Genomic DNA, 19201 nt, shown 5'->3' with positions numbered 1-19201 from the left:
TGATTTAGATAATTCTAATCCAGATTATGACCTGGTATCAGGACAGAGGCTGTCTGAAAACAGGCTGCATCTACATGATCTTGCTCACAAATCTCTGAAAATTTGCTCCAATTTTCCTGGTAATGTACTTACCGTTAAACAGTCAAGCACACGAGAGACAGTCTTTTTTTGGTGGTGGGTTTACAGCTATGAAACTAATTAACTGATTGATAGCCCACTTCCAATACAGGTATTTAAAACAGATAAGAAGACTTCTCTCTTTATAGTTGCCTTCAACTAAGACATTGAGTGACTTAATGAAAACAAGGTTCTTTTTAGCAGGACACAACTTGCTGACGTGCTTCTAGTGAGTATTTATTTCTCTTAATGTACGTTACTCTGTGAAAGCATAGCTCTGAAGAGTGACTTGTAAGTATTTTGAAATAAATAACAAAGGAATGAATGAGTTCTGGTGAAAGTTGTCTGCATTAGCTACTACATTTATTACTTTATAAGCCAACTCCCATTGCTGACAGTAATGCTGATTTTTTTAAAAGTATGCCTGTAGGAAAGAAAGAAGAAAACCAGGACTGGAAAGACCCTACACCTAAAAACATAATAATGACACCGAGTCCTGGCTATTACTAATAGTTTCACAATAACTATAATTATGTCAGGGGAAACTATGGCTAAATATTACACAATCTGCACGATTAATGTCTTGATCCGTATCATGAACATGGATCATCAGACAAATAAGGGTAAAGAGGTAATATTCCCTCTATCATTCTGTGTGTATTCTAACCAAAACAGAGTAAGTGAGAAATGCCTCAATGGTTTTTGTTTTTTAAAAACACCATACAAGAGACCTACACACAATGAGCATAAGCCTTACTCTCCTTCTGTACATCTGCTCTCTTCATAGAACCATGTCCTGTTACAGTACATACAGCATGCATGGAGATTCAGCGTTATGTGACCAATATTCTACTCCTGTTCTCCTGTTTATTATACTACATCTGATACAGACATTACAGTTTAAATGATCATTGTAACAAACTGAAAACTAGACATAAACTTAAGTCCAATGGCTACCTGGGGAGACAATAATTATGCTCAAAAGAGGGAATGAATTCTACATGAAATGATACCCTGAACATTCAAACCACTACACCACACTGGCTCCCCCACAAGTATTACCAACATTAACAAATGCATCACATGATTTATTTGAATACTGCAGATTTTTTTTAAAAAAAATCATAACAGAAGGAGTACAACATTCATTAACTGAATTAATTCACTGGGTATCTTTTATATATTTGTTTTTAGATCTAGAATTCATTTCTCCTCTTCTTCCAGATTTTATCAGACAACACAAACAGACCCTCTGGTCTCCTTTAACATCTGCCAGCAGGCTGACACAGACTTGAAAAGAGCTCTACAGATAGTTATGCTGCTTAAATACATGCTCTATAAGCTAATCTTGGGAATGCAGTTACAAGACACTGTACAGGTATATCAGCTAAGATCAAGGAAAGGTTTACAACTGGATAATGAGACAGTGCAGCCATAAAGCCAAACCACTATTTGGATGTCCAAAAGTCTCAGGGATGCATACTGTAATTTCCTCACTTCCTGCTTGTTAGTAAACTGTTGTTTACTATGTATGTAAACCAGGACTGGTAACAGACAGGCAAGAATCACAATGGGAAAGAGTAGGCAAGTGACCATGAGGCTCTTTCACATACTTGGAAAACATGGTTTTGTATCCACCTCTAACCAAAATATATAAAGGGGGGGAAAAACCAAACCATCAGCATAAACAAGACACTAGTTGCCTTAGATTTAGAGAATGATTTACAACCAGACAAGTTATAGAAAATCATCTACTGCCTGCTTATTTTAGTTCATGGAAGATGTGATTTCTGCCACTTTCACTGACAACTAACCAAGCAGGCAAGGTTTTGTAATGAACACACCACTGAAACACTACAGCAGTTCCTATATTTTGAGATGAGAAGTGATTTCAGCTGAATGGCAATCTATATTGCTGTTAAAGTTAGGTGAGGGACACAGGGGCACAGTAGTTGTGTCCTGGGCATGTGCCTTTGTTCCGTTGTTCTCATTTAGGAATTTTTCAGATTCCTAAATTTCTATTATTATAACCTCAGAGAAACAAAAAATCATATTTTTTCAAGAAATAAATATTTTGTTGTTGTTGTGATAATAGCTTACTGAACACTATTATTAACCAAAGTGTAACTTTGGGCCCAATCTTGGGATGAAAGTGAAATAGAAATAAATCTAATATACAAACACCATCATTTTCAAGCCAAATCTTTATAAATGTAATTAGCAGTCATATGAGGCAGCAACTTTTGATTCAGGGCAAGAGATGTTTGGTTATCACAGGGAAGATTCTTTCAATGCAGTGCGGTTGTCAAAATTTTCTAGACTCCTGTTGTAATGTTACTGTGTACGCAGCCTTGGAAGATTATCAGACGCTTTAGCATACAGTTAGGTTTTGGTTGCTGATATAATCATGCCATGACACAAAGTAAACAACAGGAGCAAGAGTTCCAATGTTTGCATAGGATTTATGTTTCAACATTTATTTTGTTTATATACAGAAGTAAAATCCAACAAGCTGTTATGGAGGGGAAAAACACTTCATCATGATAGAAGGTTGAATACAAAAAGTGAAAAATAAGTCAACATTTAGGGTCTTAGGCTGCAAGCCTGTACTCAACTTGGAGTTAGTTCGATTTACTTCGGTGAGGCTTACATTTGAATAAACACGTATGGGAATGCACTGCCTTTGTCAGAAGCATATCTGCAGACATCCTGATTAGGCCAACTATTTATTTATACATTTTAGTGGTATGGGAATTACAATAGTAAATGATCACCGTCCTCTCCTGTTGCAAAGGAAGATGTTGTTTTTTTTTTAAAAAAACAGCTCTCTGGTATGTAAATTTATATTACTCAGCGGAGCTACAAAGGGGAATTAATTATGCTCTTCAAGTGGTTAGCTGCTAATTTAATCTATGTGCTTATTAATACATTTTTAAAAATGAAGAAAAGCATTTTCTTCTAAATAATTACCTGAAAGAATTGCCAGACACTAGCCAGCTTCATTTGTTACATTTTGTTGCTTCCTTCATTTATGTGCACCTTCTTTAACACATGTGGATTTCAAATGTCTGCACAGAAGCAGTTTGAAAAGAGACAGCAGTGTTTGCTGAATTTATTTTGATCACAGAGGCATGTTAATGACAGTTATGATTAACAAAATAATGATTCAGAAGTCTGAAAAATGCAAAATGTTAACCATGATATTCTAGACACCAGCTTTGTAAACAACTGCACATCTTTACAATCCAGTTTGAAACGCACTACTATGTTCCAAAATACTGTGCTAGCTCAATGCAAACCTCAGCATTTCGTCTGAGAATAGCAAACTAGACTCCCATCTGCTTTTGAACTTTGGCCAAATCACATTTCAGAATGGCTTATGTGGGCCGCTTGCAGCAGTTAATCCCTCATTTTGAGATTATCCACTTTGATCAACTAACTCTGCAAAGGCCATCTACCCGATTTCAACACTATGCAACTGCACCTCTGGCAGAACAAACAAACAAACTTAGAAAAATGTGCAAAGTGTAAGTCTCTGAGCTTCATGTCATGTTAGTACAAAACTATACCAACCTTCTGCAAACTCCATTCAGATCTGGGCTCCCTGCCAACTCTTGCCTCTGAAAACTGCACCAGAAAAGTTACCCAGAGCTTTCAAGCTCTGTGCAAACGGGAAAAAAAGGAGGCTGTTCTAGAAAGCCTTTCCGTTTGACTCCCCCATTCACATAATTTGATTGTGCTTCACTGCACACTTGCTACCAAAGCTTTGCATCATAATTTGAGTCTGCCCACAAACCCCAAACAGGCTCCATGTTTGGGTTTATGTAACATTTGCTGTTACAGTGAAGTGCACTTGAGTCACAAAGGTCCTTGCAGATAACTAACAAAAACAGGGAGGTGGAGTCTAATTTTATCTAACTGTGGTCACACCAGGAGTCCTTGCTGATGTAAATTAATCCCTCTGTTTTCAGACAACCTGCCAGAGTTTGAAGAGGGTGTGCTTAAACAATTTGCTGTGATAATGTGCTAATCACTTACTGCCCCAATTTGTTTCCTTTAAATAATACTACCAGCCCCCACACATAAACAACGCTTGCTACAGTCTGCACTATGAAAATTCACACAACACTGCAAGTTTCCAAGACTGTTTTATACAAGTTTTCTTACATCAAAAAACCTGTCATACAAAATTACTTCATATTCTTATGCTCAACCTCACCCAGATCACAACAATGCTGTTTACAGACACTATGCACGCCTGGTTTCAAATTTAACAAAACAAAACAAAACACACACTATTACATTTTGCGACTTATTGTTTTTCTCATTTTCCTCTAATGTCAGAAAAGCTCTAGAGAAAAAGGATCATGGCAACCTAGGCCCATTTACTGGGATATCATTTCTTGTTTCCTCATCCTTCAGGAGGATGAGTAAATTTTAATCATCCTTCAGAAGTAGAAGTACATTATGGACAAGCCCTTTAAAGCATAAACCCTTTGGAAACTGCTTTGCTGAAGGTGTTTTACATTTGCATGCACCTTAGTCAGAATCCAAATTACAGTACAGCTAGCTTTAAGGGCCCAGTAAGGTTTTGAACCTTTATTTCTCAATTCTCCAGCCGTGAGACATAACAGGTTCCTGAAATGCTGAAGCCATTGGGAGGGGGAGGCTATTTTCCCACTCCCAGTTCCCAGAAAAAAGAAGGAAATTGGGGGGAAACTGGAAAAACATGCAATACTTATTTTTCTATCAAGCTCAATCTTATTTCAAACCTCTACCAACAAAAAAATGTCCAATTACTACTCTACTATGGACATTATACCATTTAGCTATTTGGAATGCTTACTGAAATTTGAACATATAAAAAGTTTCATTTTGTATGAGCAAAACTACGAATGTATCCTATATTATTAAACAGAGAATTGCTATCTACTCTAATCTAGGTTACTTACGTATATACATTTTCGTAAAAAAATAAAACAGAAACTACTAGTTTTGTAGTAGTAAGCAACCATAGTTACAAAAGAAAGTCACAGTCTTAAGGACCAGGCTAATAGCACATTTGGGTAACAGGTTTAGCTCAAAATTGAAAACGCAGTGGGCCTTTGATGTCAGCTTGGGTTTGGTTCCAGGACTCCCTGTGGATACCAAAATCCATGGATGCTCAAGTCCCATTAAATACAATGACATAGTAATGTGCTATCCCTTATATAACATGGCAAAATCAAGACTTTTGGACATTTAAAAAAATATTTTGAAGCCACGGATGGTTGAATCCATGGATAAAGAATCTGTGGATATAGAAGGCTGACCGCACTGAACTCTTTCACTGCTATATTGCCACAAGCAATAAGCTCCAATCCCCTCTTTCTGTGTATCCTTCTCATGGAGATGGACCATCCACTAGGATGCAGAAACATCTTGTATTTGAATGTTATATACATTTAAATTATGCACAGAAATTATTGCTCTGCAGTTTAGAACACTATTTCAGTTACAAATCTTCATAGCATATACTTCCTAGGAAACTAACTGAATAGACTAATTCCAAAAAAGAAAGTATTTTGTTGAATTTTTAAAAATATATTCCCCAAAGTTTCAATGTTTTCCCACATGAAAAACTGAAACACTGGGATTGGGGGGGAAAATCCTTCCCCAAACTTTTCCAGTTCCCCCCCTATGCTTCTGCCCCACAGTACTACATAGAAACATTTGAAACTTCAAAAGCAATTTGGAATATGGCTCTGGTGGAATGTATGCTACCTGAAGGGGAAAAAGACAAACATACCGTACTAGCTTTCAGGCTTTGACTCTTCATTTGTTCCTCTGTTTAATGGTTGCTGCCTGTTCCATTTTTCTTTTACAAGTATAGCACCTGAACTCACAATTAAGAAAACTGCCACCACTGAGTCCACTACTGTCCCTGTTGACTGAACTTATTTCCTATCATTTTATACCTTTCAGCAATCATATTCCCAAGGTGGAACAGGAGAAAAGGACTTATATATACAGCAAATTTGTATGTTTAATGTTCACCTACTTAACAGAGTAAAGATGCTATTCTATAGAAACTTACCAGGAGAATTAGACTCATCAAACTCAATGGGACTGACATTTGAGTACACATGTATAGAATTGCACTGTAAATTGAGTGTATTAACCGCTTCCTATGAACACTCCTCTACACAGAAACAATGCAGAGAGAATTTAGATCACTGAAACACATCTTTAAAACATTTTAAAATATAAAACATCTTATTAAAAATATTTTAAAACCCTGTAAAATAATGTATAGTTCAGAAAGCCACACATTAATTTGACTATATAAGTTCTGAATCATATTAAGTCACTCCATAAATAACCTATCCAATATTTCAGTCCATGTACATTTGACTACTGGAAAAACTGCTGAAATACTTAGATATCATATAAAATAATCCAAAAAATATAAATCACATATATATTTGTATATTTGCTAAACGAGATCCCAGTAGATTTAGGGCTTTCAATTTTTCTACAAAATCCACATCACTAGTTTTAACTCAAGATATTAAATATTTCTGCATTGCCATGTAAGGCTATTTAGGTATTTCAGAAAAGTATTAGGGTGATTTTAAAAGACAAAGCCAAAGCAGTTAAGCCTTAAATTGCACTATTTGAGTTAAACATATAAAACCTGGTACACTTAAGACTTTGATCGAAATTAAACATTTTCTATGGGCATCAGGAAGCAATGCATTCTGCTGCTCTTAGGCTGGAGAATGTCAAATGTATTATTCTGTTTTCTAATCAATGAGGAGAACAGGTGTAGACTATAGCTTTGTGGTTAATCACGGTTTTTTGTTCAATCATGTTGTATATAACCCTTACTTAATGCCATATTAAAAAGATTTGCTTTTAGTATGATTGGATGAGGCCAAAGGAAACCAGGAACAGATTCCTCAGTTAGCTCCCGTGAAATATTTGCCAGGCACTTCAGGGAAAAAGTTGCTCATATTTACTCAGCACCTGTTGCCACACATATCACAGACTCTGGAGAAATGTCCAGTAGATAGTCTAGTCAGTTTTTGTGGGATCAGTTTCCAGGGCTATGGCCTACTGATATAGACAAGCAGTCTGTCCAAGCCATATGGAACCTTCACCATTGACCATCTTGAATGCTAAGCTCTGGTAGAGTAGGACTGATTGAGTGGGTCCAGAGGTTGGTAAAGGCCTCACTCTGTCAGAGGGAAGTGTCTGGTGCTTTGAAAAATGCCATTGTACACACTTTTCTGAAAATGACCACTCTGGACATAAGAGTGTGGTGGAGTTTCCAGCTTCGCATGTTGTTCAACAGAGGTTGGATGGCTTTGATTCTGTGTTTCTGAATGGCAGAAGTGTGTTGGGCTGGATTGTCCTTGTGGTCTCTTTCAAGTCTACGATTCTAAGTGAGAACCGCTACTAATATCCCCGTATGGATAAGGGGATGCGGCCATGTGCATGTGCCGCCATTGAGGACAATGGGGGTTTCCCTTCTATAGATACTTAAATCCGTGGATGGCAAGTGGAATATACAGTGTGACCCCGTCCAGGACTGGATGGCAAATCTCCATCCCTGGACTAGCTATTCACACATACAGCAGCCACTATGAAAACCACTTATTACATTTAGCGAAATGCTTCACTGAGATGTAACACAATACCCGTGCAAATTACTCAATGTAAATACATATGGAAGTAGAGGTATTCACCCCTCAATAAACTTTGTGATACCTCAAATCATAAATACAAATCTAAATTAGATCATCCCCTATGAGTGTCGTACCATTGCATTTGACCCAGATCATCATTTGAGCAAAGAATAGTGTCAAATAGAAAAGTGGCCACTTAATGGTTGTAATATGACCTTGTTCTTTGCTAGGAAATGGAAAGAGTATGATATGTGCACAAGGAACATATTTCCAACAGTCGCAGATGCATCTGTGACACTGGCAAAAGCCCCACGACATATCCCTGACAATACTATGGCACTAACTGAAAGGCCTATAATATTTGTGTATAACAGAATTAACTGTCTGGTTATCTAGGTGAGGGGTTACACAAGGAGGGCCACCTACACTTCTCTATTAAGGAGGACATGAGTATGACTTTACAGGAACTAAGCAGAGCAGTGGAGGACAGGGAATCTTGGAGACGTCTCATCCACAGGATCGCCATGGGTCGAAATTGACTCGAGGACAAGTAACAACAATAACAAAAACTTAAGTCAGTAAAAGCAGCACCTGTTTGCTAGAAGATCATAATCCCTGTGGAATACTTCATCAATAAAGGTGACTTTCATATGATGTACTCAATCTGCCAGTAAGGAAATGTAAAGAGAAAGTTATTACCAAATCCTGTAGAATGAAGTTGGGTGAGGAAAGGTGGATATAAAGGGCAAGCATAATAGAAACAACTGGCCAAGTTCAAGAAATGTTATAGAATCTAAATTATGTCTTGGAACCAGAATTTTCTTTCTGCAGATAGAAGGGTTCCTTCTATTAACTGAAAGCTTCTGATTCTTCCAAGTATGTTGCGGATGGCATGAGATGGAATGCAATTTTAACACCTTCCTCCTTCTACTGCAGTTTCTTAGACCTACTGAAAATCTGATCTGAAAGTTTGGGTAAGCACTCCAGAACAATGCAGGAGGTGGTGCTGGGGACTACAGAATAAGCCAAAATACAAAGCTCTCACCTGGTCTGAATAAACTTTGGAATTAACCCTGTAGGGGTATGAAGGTATGCAGACATTTATGCATATATTAAAAGTATTGCTTTTAATTATACTGTTTGAAGATAATTGTGTCCAGGAATAATATTTGAATATCTGCAGCAATATTATCAGAACAACGTAACAAGTATCTTCCATACAAGTATACCCCTGTTAACAAAGTAGGTGTGTGTCTGGATACTATCTCTTTAACAGAAAATTTGGTGTCAAATGCAGAAATAACATGGAGTATATAGAGTTAGATTCCTGCACAACAAAGAAGAAAAGCAGCTTAACATGTTTCAGCAAACCTTTTATTCAGAACAAACAACTGCACATACGAAAGGAAACAACTAGGTCAGGTAAGCCTTGCATAAGTAAAGAAAATATTTTGAACCTTCCAGAGACCACCTGAATGCTTCTGCCATTTTGGTGGACAAAAGTTTTGATCTATGCTTTTTCAACATGCTAGGGGTTGCTGGTTAGGCTTATCTACTCTTTGCTTTTCTCCTTGTTTTGTTGCTGATGCATAATCAGCAAAGAATTCTGGAGGCAACTGCTCTTTACCTTGTGTGTTATTGGCTGACACACATAACATATTTTATTGTTTGTATTGTATTGTTAAAATGTTGTACACCGCCCTGATTTTTAGAAGGGCGGTATAGAAATAAAGCTATTATTATTATTATTATTATTATTATTATTATTATTATTACAGCAGGATTGGCTTGTATAGAATCCAATTTCCCCCCCAGCTCAAACTTTATTACATTGTTTACTGTATATGCACTGCTGTAAATTGACATCAAATGCCTTGCTTCTCCAGTCCTCCTTCACCATCTTCCCAACTGCAGTGTTGTTAAGAAACTTTCAGCTAGATCAGTGGTTCTCAACCTTCCTAATGACGCAACCCTTTAATAGTTTCTAAAAAAAAATTTTTTTTAAATCCATGTTGCTGGAAGGCAACGTTAAAACAGAAGAGGCGTTTTGAAGGAACAACAACAAAAAGTGACCAGGCAGGCAATCGTGACAGCCTTTATGCCATTTTCTGTAATTCTACAATCTGTTCTGCAGAATAACATTTCAAATAAATTAATCAATGCTAATAGAGTGAATTAAATGATTTCAATCATCGATGCTAGTGTTAACGAACTAATCTTCCCAGTTTCTAAAGGTTAACACTAATCAATTTTAAAGCCCAACATTCCAAGAATTGGTGTTTAGCCATAAAACAAGTACATAATCATAACTACTATGTCCATATGCTATGAATTTGCATGCATAAGGTTGCAATTTTTTTTGGATTATTAATGCTTCGTGTTAATATTAGGTCAGTGATGGCAATAAAATGATTTTTCAGATATAATTGTCTTGCATTGCTTAACAGAATTTTCCAATGAATAACTTGCATGTATACAGTATTTATTACAACTGATAAGATTTCACATTACATGTGAACAAAAGTCACATCCGCTATTTTATGTTTCTTGATCACATAAATGCAATTTAAATTTATCATCTGATTCTCCTGGAACCATACAATCTCTGCTGGTAAACAATTTAAGCAAACATCTTAGAAAAGATGTGAACTCTTGAATCCAACATCACTTTTTTGTTCCTATATGATTTTCAGCATCTTTGCCTGATAAAGAAGTCAGCTTCAAAAATGAGCATAACATATTTTGAACCTTTTGGTTGGCATAACAATGATAGCACCATGATCTGTATTTGGGATTTTATTGTATTTTGTTGCATGGCCAAAATGCCTACCCCTGATTATATTCTATGTAGAAAATATTCATTTAAAAGTGCAAAAATTAAAAACAGAAGGAACCAATCATAAGATCCTTGTTGAAAAAGCTGTCCATGAATCCCATTCTATCGGACAATTACCAGCCTGTTGCCAATATTCCATTTCTTGACAAGGTACTGAATTGTGTGGTGGCTTCCCCGTTTCAGGGACTCCTATATGAGATGGGATTATCTAAATCCATTTCTATCTGGCTCCAGGTATGGTTATGGAATGGAAACAGCTTTTGTCACTTTGATAGATGACCTATGGAGGGAATTATATAGGGGGAGTATGTCCCTGTAAATGTTGCTGGAGCTCTCAGTAGTTTCTTATACCATCAACCACGGTAGTCTTCTGGGCCACCTTGCTGGGATGGGACTTGGGGTACCGTTTTACATTGACTCCATTCCTAGCTGGAGGGGCAAACCCAGAAGGTAGTGCTGGGTGACTCCTACTCAAACTCTTTGGTGATTGGGCTCCATAGGTTCCATTTTGTTCCTCATGCTATTTGGAGAGGTTGTCCAAAGTTCTGAGGTGTGGTGTCATCAGTATGCTGATGACACCCAGCTGTATCTCTCTTTTCTACCTCAATCAAAGGATGCTGCTTCAGTTCCAAATCAGTGTCATTCGTCAGTAATGGACTGGATGGCAGCAAACAAAATGAAGCTTAATCCAGAAAAGAAAGAGGTGTTCCTCATCTCTTGCAAGTCAAATTATTAATAGAGACTGAACCTCTGCTGAATGGAATTACACTTATTCTAAAAAAGGAGCTTCACAGTTTGGAAGTACTCCTGGACGCAGCCTTGAACCTGGATCCTGATATTACAGTAGTGGCATTAGCAGAATTAAAACTAGTGAATCAACTGTTCTGACAACATCTGACCTATCCATGATGGTGTATGGCTTAGTTACATCTCATTTGGATTACTCTAACATGCTATGTATTAATCTACCTTTGAAGAATGTTCAGAAAGCTCAGCTGGTCCAAAAAGCTGCAGGCAGGCTGCTAACTGGGGTTGGGTACGAGGTGCACACAGTTCCTTTGTTACAACAGCTCCACTGGCTGCCAGTCCATTTCTAGACACAATGCAATGTGCTGGCTATGACCTATTAAGCCCAATAGGCTTTAGTCCAGGCTTTCCAAAAACTGTACGTATCCCCATCTGCCTCAACTGTAATATCTTTGGGGGAGTACTTCTGTACTTCTCTCTATCCCACCATCTCCGAAGGCACATTCGATGAGAAAGTGGGAGAGGGCTTCTTCATGTATGCTTCTAGACTCTGGAACTCCCTTCCTGGGAAGGCTACACTGGCTTTCTTTTTGCTGTCATTTTGTCATTAAGTAATGACCTTTCTATTCTAGCAGACACTTGGGAACTGACTGCTTTATATGTAGGGAGATCTTGTAGCACTTTAGAGACTAAATGAAAGAAAGAAGTTGGCAGCATGAGCTTTCGTCAAATAAAGTCTATTTCCTCAGATGCAGATGACTGCTTTATATAATCAGTTTTCTGTTAGTGCTCTACTGCTTTTAATCTGTGCTTTTAAATCAATGTTTTATATGGTTTTAATTCTACAGACAGTTTAATATTATTTTAATCTTAACCTTTTGTTTGTTTTTAGTTATTTGTGACTTTAGTTTTATTTCTTTTTATTCTGTAAAACAACATGCTAGGTGTCTAAATCCCACTCTTGGGAAAAAGATGGGATATAAATAATGTATAGTGATGGATTGACTGATTGACTGAAGATTGCTCCATAGAGCAGGAAAGAATTTCCGGGCACTGCAAAACAAGTGGAGTGAGCTGGATACTATGTTAATGCGGTACTACATGTACTCAAAGTAAGGACAAATAAGGATAAGTAAAAACATTGGTTGTCTTTTCTAGGCACTGAACAAGGAAGGTAAGTTACTTATGCTTTTCAGGTTTTCAAAATTCAGTACATTACTAAACATTTTGCTGTCTAAATGGCAGCATAATACATAAATGTGACATCATTTCTATTCAGAACTAGCAAAACTCCAGGAACAACCAATTTACAGATCAGACCATAAGGCTTTAGCCTAAAGCCAGGTGGAAAAAAAGCTTTAGTACTGGATATACATTCAACACAACAAGAAACAAATAAAGATAGCAAAGAATCAAGCTCTGTTACCCATTACATAGTTGCTATTAATAAATATATGTAAAATGCCTTTATAATCACATTCCACTTGACTCTCTTCAAGCAAGAGGCATATCTTTATCCATTTCTACTTCCACTTGAACTACCACCTGCTGGCACACGCAACTGAAAAATCATCAGAAAACTCAAAGGAAAGAAAACAATGGTCTTGGTTTGCTCTTTCTGTAACCTAGCATGTTATGAACACCCCCAGAAGCCTTCCCATCACACACACACACACACACAGATACACACGAGAGACAGAGAAAATGCAATAGAGCAAGAAGCCTCAGGAAAGCCACCTGAGCATTTCAGATTTAGTATCTTTGCAATGCCACTAACCAAAACACAAAATATTTCCACAACCTTATACAAATTAGAAAGGGCTCCAACTCCGAGAAGCGCAAGCTTAATCTACAGGTTGCCAAGCAACTGAGCAGTCTCAACTTCCCTGTAACTGTCTCACATCAAGCTGGAGGCTAAAATCAGTTCTGCAGAAGTTAATCACTTGTCCAGGAACACTGACATTAAAAAAAAGGGGGGGGGAGGGAGTTCAAGAAGAATAACTATTTAATGTCTTGGAATGGAAGCACATTTTATCTTCAGACCAAATGTGAGAGTCAAGAGTCAGGCATGAAGGAAGCAGCGTCTAAGGCAAGTTAAAATGTGGAAAAACGTAAGAGTAGTGCTGGACCAGCCAAAAGCCCATGGCCTCCACTTTTCTGTACCCACACTTGCTAACCATATGCCGATGGCAAGTTTGCAAGCAGGACATGAATGTAACAGCACCTTCCTTTCCGCATCTAGAATTCAGAGGCATACTGTTTCTGACAATGGAAGCACTTTCTTGCCATCACAGCTTGCAAATACTTAGAGCATCCATGAAAATTGGGTGAACAGGGGAGACTACAAAAGGGATGCAGAAAGAGGTGTAAGACTTATAAGTCAGATACAGAACTGAATAGAGTATGACCAAGGACCAAGGACAGAGAAAGAAATTAAAAGAGCCCAGAATGGATTCTTCCTAATTTTTCTCTCTCTCCTTTCCTCGGTCAGACTCTGTTCAGTTCTGGATCTGACTTACACGTCTTCTACCTCTTTCTACACCCGCTTTGTAGCCTCCCCCACTCACCCGACTTTCATGGATCTTTTAGTATTTGCGAGCTGTGATGGCAATGAAGTGCTTCCAGTATGCTTCTGAATTCTAGACACAGAAAGGAAGGTGCTGTTACATTCACATCCTGCTTGTGAGCTTGCCATCGGCATATGGTTGGCAAGTATAGGTACAGAAAATTTGAACCTAAATGGTCTCAGAGGACTCTAATACCTTTCACCAGATTCAGCTTGCTTGCCTGCCAGCTATGGCCTTCATCGGCTGGTTATTATCTCTGAAGTCCTAATTTTCTTGAGTTTCAAAACTTCTTCTGAACAATTCTTGCCAAGAAAACCCCATGATAGGTTTTCCTTAGGGCTGTTGTAAATCGAAAAAGACTTGAAGGCAGAAAACACACACACACCAAGTATATGATCCTCCTGTATCATCCTACCTCTGCCCCAAGAACTTCAGAGGAAGCCCTTTCCTATATAATATCACTGAGGAAGGTGCATTATGCACCTACAACAGAGTGAGCCTTCTCTATGGTAGTACAATGGGCCCTTGGTATCCACTGGGTTTGGTTCCAGGATCCCCCATAGATACCATAATCTGTGGATGCTCAAGTTCCATTATATACAATGGCGTAGTAAAATGATGTCTCTTAGATAAAATGTTTATTGGAAGTTATATTTTTAAAAATATTTTCAAACCATGGATGGTTGAATTCATGGATAAAGAATCCGTGGCTATGGAGAGCTGACTGTACCTCAACTTTGGGATGCCCTCCTGAGGCAAAAAGGATTGGCATCTGCATTCCTTTTAGAAACCAATTTAAAACATTCCTGTTTGATCGAACGGTTGGAGAATTTTGAAATGTTACAAGTGGATTGAATTCAGCATTAATGATTTTAGAATGCATTTTATTTGCTGGCTTTATGGTTTTTATCCCTTGATATTTTTTTTAATGTTATGTGCATTGCCTCTGCATCACTTTTGGCAATGGAGCAGTACAGTAAGATTTAAAATAAAGCTCTGACTAATGGAATCAGGAACAAAAATTGGAGAGGGTGAGATGACTTTTTATTATAATATTGCAACCATTTATTTCTATAGAGCCATCAGTGTACATGGTGCTTTACAAAGCAAAACAATTAAAAACAGCCAGCCTTGTCAATCTACAATATATACACACTCTGTATAGTGTGTATAAGGAAAAGATGGAGTAATATCAATATAGGAATGGAGGACTCTTGATAAAAGCAGATAAACTTCCTATAATGAAGGGCCGATCTTAATTTTTTTTATGATAATGAATTATGCTATCAACAAAAATCTTGCATTTCCATCTTCCAGGATGTACAAGGTCCTGAGAATCATTTAGATCTATTTACTAAGAAACGCTATGTTTTGATAAACTAAAGATTATTAAAATATTTCAGTATCCCCAAATTTTGATTTATTTGATTTGAGATGTTTACCTACTCAGATGGTCAGGTGAGCTGGCAAATTCAGATGCAAATAAAACTTTTATTAAATTGCCTACCTTTGAAACAATATAAATTTGAAAACCACAAAAATGAACAAACCAATCAATGTAAAGTGTGCAGATTCATTTTTCCCTCTTCCCATTAGTGCCTTAAGCTATTTTATTCTGAGAATGACAAAAACTTAAGGATCACACTATTAATTAGTATTACATTGAAATAAAAATGTCAAGGAACAGAGCTTTCGGGGCTGGGTAGACTAAAAGTAGGCCTCGGAGATTAGGCTAGCTTTATGTGCATGATTTATCTGCATCTTATCTCTTGCTCTGTTTTTCTGCTAAGTTCTGGTGAGTAGTACATTGACATGACCAGAATTCTCTTCATATGTCAATCTTCTGATAAAAACTAAGATGACACAAAGGGCAGGCAGAGGTAGAAAAAAATAAAATGCATCATTTGTTTCCCTTGACATGAGGGAACCTGCATGACTAATGTTAAAAACAACATAGTTTTAAGCTGTCATGTTGGGAAAAGGAATGTCTGAAGCAGAAACACTGCCATCTTTCCAAATCTATTTCTTGATGTTATGTGTCTTCAAGTTGTTTCCAACTTATGATGACCCTAAGACGACCCTATCATGGTGTCTTCTTGGCAAGATTTGTTCAGAGATTTGCCATTGCCTTCCCCTGAGGCTGAGAGCATGTGACTTGCCCAAGGTCACCCCGTGGGTTTCATGACCAAACTGGAAATCAAATCCTGGTCTCCAGAGTTGTAGTCCAACACTCAAACCACTACATCATTTCCCACATTGTTCTTCACATTATATCATGCGCATAAACTCTTAATGTTTTGGTAAACAAATTATCACAACATTAACAATGAACTGTTGACATTGCCCCAAAGTGTAGAATTTTAGAGTAAGTCCTGCAAACTAATCCAAGTGGATGGCAATCACTTATATTACCCAATACATAACTTGGTGCCATTGACATATTTCATAGATGTTACAGAGCAACTACTTCTGGTAAATGCAAAGATATTTCAAACTTGTATTGATTTCTTTCACATTTCCCCATATATCTGGATTCATGGGGAAAAGCAGATAAGAAATCATCACTGTATATTTAAATTAACAGCATGCCACATATGTAAACGTTTCCGACAACCTTGCAGAATTAAAAATCCTTAACTCTAGATTATGAATCTGTAGTTGCAATGCGAGATGCCAGCCATTTGGCTTCATTATAAAGAACAGAATTGCTACTCACATGTACCAAGGTTCTACTGAAAAATCATCTGTATGAGCAAGGACCCAATGCCAGGTTGATTGCCAGACACCAAACCAAGTAGGTGATTTCTTTTTTTAAAAAATATTTTTGTTGGTTAAAATCGTCATTTATTACATCTAAATTTATAATGCGAATACCTCCATATTTCTATTTACATCTTATTCTACAATGTTCACCACAATTACAGTAAATTATAGTATTGCAATCCAAACTCCCTTGCCTATTTTTTGTCCTAATTATCATAGTTTACATTAAGTAGGTGATTTCTATAGGCTTCTCTCTCCACTTCTCTCTCCAGAATAACCACTGCTAAAATCAGACTTTAAACCAAACATGAAATAAGCTTAATTTCAGTTTTTATGTCCATCTTCAAAGTTAGATGGTGCTAAGTAGTCATCCTGAACCAGCAGTTGCCAGTAACCAGGGAAAAAAGAATAAAGCAGTACACAGTCTAAGGGAGAAGGATGAACTAGGAGGGCAAAAATCATACAAGTCCATGGAGTGCTCTAAACACACCTCTTAAACAGGGATATTGGAGATTGGCCTACAATTACCAGGCAGAATTTTTCAGTAATCGCTTCACTATAGCCCACCTCCTTTTTAGAAAAAACATAACCCTGCTCTGCCACAGAGCCTTTCACCACAATAATCACCCACCACAGCTGCCCACTCAAAGTCCCCCCCTCTGGCAACTTTTACGAGCCAGAAAAGACAGGTCAACACACGTGTAATAGCTCTCACCTCTCCAAGGATTCTGTCCAAATCCTCAAGCTGCAGTAAATTAAATATATCCAATAACACAGAACAAGCAGGAGGCCATGTCACATCCACTGGACCTGTTTCAACTACAGCAACTGAATCAGAGTGGATGGGAGCTCTTATATCTGCAAAGTGTAGTGTGACTTCTTCACAGCATGATGAATGACCCAGGAGTTCACAAGGTATCACTTTCCACCAAGCCTGAAGAACAATTCAGCAGCTAGCCCTAGGAAACCAAATGCCTTACGATTTCTGATGCAGTAAGAACTATCTACAATTCAGCCCAGAGGCACTCTTGCATAGTGTGCCAATCAGGAGAAACATAATAGAACTGGGGGCCATTAAAAACATAAATTATCTTCCTCAGAAAGATGACGTTTTGTGGAAACACACATACTATATAAGAATAAAAGTCAATTTCCACAAGACTTTCCTTTTTACTAGGTGGATCTCCCATTGCATGTTTTCCTGGGACTGCTCTATACGATAGTCCTCCCCTCGACTCTCTTGGCAGCAGCTGGTTTCACTATACCAGAAATACAGAATAGGAAAATGTACCTTGAATGTCCAGAATTTAATGAAGCTTTCCATTTTTACAGACATTTTGAAACTTCCTTACCCACACTATTACGTACTTGAATAAATCCTCAGTCCCCAGATGCAGAATATGCTGCTTATTAAAACGAAGTGTACCCACTCATCAATCCTGTCTGAGAGCCATCAATATGCCCATGCCTACTGCAACAATATATATACAATAAAGAGAGGAGACATTTGACAAGAACACTGACACCTAAAATCCAAAAGTTTCAGACTGCAATCCTACACCCACTTTCCTGGGACTAATCTCACTGTGCTTTGTTTTGTTTTGTAGGCATGCATAATTGCCAAATAAATTGACAGCTGCACTGTCAAATAAATTATCTTGATCAGCTGCATCTTTCAGTAAAGCGATAAACGGCTACAGGAAAGACTGAAGGACCTAAAGAAATTCCAAATAATTTTTTCAACAATACTTAAAGCCTCCACAGATAACAGTGGAAGACCTGGATCAAATCAAAGGTAACGCTTGAAAGAAAGTACAGTTGGCCTTTCTTATACACGGATTTTTAGTACATGGATTCAAGCATCCATGGTTTGAAAATGTTCCAAAAAAGTATAAATTTCAAATATCAAACCTTGATTTTCCGTTTTTTATAAAGGACACCATTTTGCTATGTCATTAAATTTAATGGGACTTGAGCATCCACGGATTTTGTTATACATGAGGGATCTTGGAACCAGACCCCAGCGTATAACAAGGGTCCACTGTAATAGAAAATGTTCACTATTCCATTATATATCAACCAAATAGTATCAGACTGTTACCACAATGGACATGCATCATTGTGGTCCACAAATACTGCTAATTCTAAGGCACCCCCCTCCCTAAAAAATGAATTAAACTTGAAAAATCCAGTTATTTTAGAAGCTTTTAAGACATCACTGTAACTTCTGTGGACCACAAGAAAATGGGAACAAAGTACTATCTTCATGTTTGCACACTCATACTCTGCCTCTCCTTCTCTGGCTTCACTATAAGGAAGAGACCAAAAATGTCTGCTTTTCAGATTGAACAAATACAGTATAGCATGTCATTCAAACCTAATTAGCCTTAACCAGAGACTGGAACATTAGGTTTGAAAATTTATTTGATATGGCTAAATGTTAGAAATTGGAAAATTAATTCACTAGCAACACACTAATAACCAAAATTGTTTAATTAGTT

The 19201-nt window shown here is 37.5% G+C and overlaps 1 protein-coding gene across 1 annotated transcript in view; it reads right to left on the bottom strand.

Moving 5' to 3' along the window:
* LOC149321290 (ataxin-7-like) overlaps window positions 1-19201 on the bottom strand; it is a 129528-nt gene that overhangs the window by 32486 nt on the left and 77841 nt on the right. The window lies entirely within an intron of this gene.

The sequence above is a fragment of the Sceloporus occidentalis genome, unplaced genomic scaffold, assembly GCF_023333645.1.
Source record: "Sceloporus occidentalis isolate IW3139 unplaced genomic scaffold, rSceOcc1.0.p SCAF_1, whole genome shotgun sequence".
In the NCBI taxonomy this organism is placed as follows: Eukaryota; Metazoa; Chordata; class Lepidosauria; order Squamata; family Phrynosomatidae; genus Sceloporus; species Sceloporus occidentalis.
The sequence above is the reverse complement of the archived record's forward strand: the minus strand, read 5'-3'. Positions and strand labels throughout refer to the sequence as shown.